The following is a 2,500-nucleotide window of genomic DNA, read 5'->3' as shown; positions in this document are numbered from 1 at the left end:
AGCACACACCACGCCCGCCAACCCCTCCGTACCTCCCGAGACCGGTGGCAGGACGGAGCGGAAAACGTGCGGACTGAACGGGAGAGCCAAGAGCCAGCGATCCACGCGCGTGCGACCGTCCAAGTCACAGCGTTCGACGAAAACCTCCTCCCTCGGCCAGGCACTCGGCGCCAGCAGGGGAGACAGGATCAGACGCCCCGCCGGCCACTTAAGGCCGAGGACGAACCACGAGACGGGCGGCTGCAGCAGCGGGCGGCCTGCAGCTCCCAGCACTCTCAATCGATCAACCATCGAGTCGGGTCAGCGTGTCAAACCGGCGAGCTCCACGGTCAGGCCGGCGGCGCACCAGCACCGGACCTCCGCGGCTCCCTTCACTCTTTCCACTGCCAGCCAACCGAGAGACGGACCCAATGCGGACGTGCAGAGCTTAGGCAGACCCCCCACTGGAGGCTCAACACTTCGTGGCAGCTCCGTGTCCCAGAGACCAGGAGGGTTGGCACACACACACAGTGTGAACCACCGACAGCCATTCTGGGACCGGTGACAGCCGTGCTGGCCCCACTGCCACGACACAGACGGACGCCAGGCCGCGCTCCCCGGCGGGGGGATGGCGTCGAGCCTGACGAACGGAATGTGCAGGGTGGGGGGGAAAGGCCAAGCGCTCCGACGCCGGAGGGCTCCGGAGTCTGAACTTAGGGGGACAAAGAGGACGGGTCCTCTGCGACACCCCAGCCGCGCTCTCGCCAGCCAAGGCGAGTGCGATTGATTGCCAAACGACCCTCAGACAGGCGTGGCCCCGGGAAGAACCCGGGGCCGCAAAGTGCGTTCAAAGTGTCGATGATCAATGTGTCCTGCAATTCACATTAATTCTCGCAGCTAGCTGCGTTCGTCATCGACGCACGAGCCGAGTGATCCACCGTCAAGAGTTGTCTGAGTTTGTTTTAGGTCTCTCCCTCGCCAGAGGAAAGCGACCCGGACCGCACATACGCTCCCCACCTTGAGCTACAGCCACCTGCACGCCGGCGTGCGGGCGGAGCAGGGTGGCGTGAAGCGATGGGGAGCACCATCCTGGTGCGGCCCGCAGAAACATACGTCTATTGGGGGGAGGAGGACAGGGCGCCCAAGAGGCGATGCGTGCCCCAACGCACCGCAGCGACGGAGGCAGGATCACCGCCACCATGTCGCCCGCCTAGTATCACGAGGCGTGCAGCAGCTTTGCCCTAGGAAAAGCAGAGGCGGGAACGGGCACCGGCCATCGGTTCGGCAGCGTCACTGACGCGTGCACGTGGCGGCGTGTCGGCGAGCGGACTTCCTGCGAGGAGGCGGGGGCGGCACTCGCCCGAGCAGACGCCCGCCCGGCCCAGCCACCGCCGAGGTGGACTGGGAGTCGCGGCAACGGCTCGTCATACTCGTTCCCACACTCACAGCGCAGCTTGCCCGCAAGCCACCGACCACCGATCGACGCCAGGCGCCCCGACCGAGAGCGGGATCGCTCGTTCGCCCTGCTGGCAGTTCGCTGGGGATCACTACTGCACGGAGCTCGGAGACCGACGGGCGGCAACTCGAGAGTCTTTAAACCACCACCCCCATCCCGCAAGTGCAAAGAGGCTGTATACGCACAGACGGGTGAGGGGAATAGGTACCCCGTCGGGTTTGAAGGGAGCGTGACTAGATAGCAACGATGTAAACCCAGCCGATTTGGGAGCGAAAGACCGGCGCCTGCATCACCGGCTTCGTTTCCCGTGGCTGGAGAGTACACCGAAACCCTCCGTCTGTCGCGAGCTCCCGACGACGCGGTGCCGCCAAGCAGCAGGGCCGGACCTGGTGTGGCTCCCCTCGTCGATCACAGACCGGTCGGCACTACTGACGAGACGGTGGAACGGGCTTCGCCCCTTGTGACGAAGGGTGATGCGAACCCGCCCGCCCGCGTGCGTTCGGGGTGGACTCGGCAAACGGAGATTTGAAATCGGAAAGTGTCCTCCTGCCCCGCGCAGGTAGGCGCCCAACAGTTGTGGGGGGTTTGGCGGTGACCACGGCTGCAGGGCCTGCTACCCCGACGAGCTCTCCTGCTGGCCCCGAAACCACCCTCGCGAGACAAGTTGAAACGGAAACGGGCGTACCCCCAAGCCGACGATCCTTTCTTATTTGTTACTTTTTTTTTCACTTGCTCGAGTTGTGGGGATTTGGCGGTGACCACGGCTGCAGGGCCTGCTACCCCGACGAGCTCTCCTGCTGGCCCCGAAACCACCCTCGCGAGACAAGTTGAAACGGAAACGGGCGTACCCCCAAGCCGACAGAGATCCTTTCTTATTTGTTACTTTTTTTTTTCACTTGCTCGAGTTGTGGGGGTTTGGCGGTGACCACGGCTGCAGGGCCTGCTACCCCGACGAGCTCTCCTGCTGGCCCCGAAACCACCCTCGCGAGACAAGTTGAAACGGAAACGGGCGTACCCCCAAGCCGACGATCCTTTCTTATTTGTTACTTTTTTTTTCACTTGCTC

The 2,500-nt window shown here is 63.8% G+C and overlaps 1 non-coding gene across 1 annotated transcript; it reads right to left on the bottom strand.

The window, feature by feature from the left end:
* Positions 1 to 774: 774 nt before the first annotated feature.
* LOC140474138 (5.8S ribosomal RNA) lies at positions 775 to 928 on the bottom strand. Its single transcript, XR_011958854.1, has one exon. It is a non-coding gene; the product is annotated as a 5.8S ribosomal RNA (ribosomal RNA).
* Between the last annotated feature and the right edge of the window lie 1,572 nt (positions 929 to 2,500).

Source organism: Chiloscyllium punctatum, unplaced genomic scaffold (genome assembly GCF_047496795.1).
Source record: "Chiloscyllium punctatum isolate Juve2018m unplaced genomic scaffold, sChiPun1.3 scaffold_855, whole genome shotgun sequence".
Taxonomy (NCBI): Eukaryota; Metazoa; Chordata; class Chondrichthyes; order Orectolobiformes; family Hemiscylliidae; genus Chiloscyllium; species Chiloscyllium punctatum.
The sequence above is the reverse complement of the archived record's forward strand: the minus strand, read 5'-3'. Positions and strand labels throughout refer to the sequence as shown.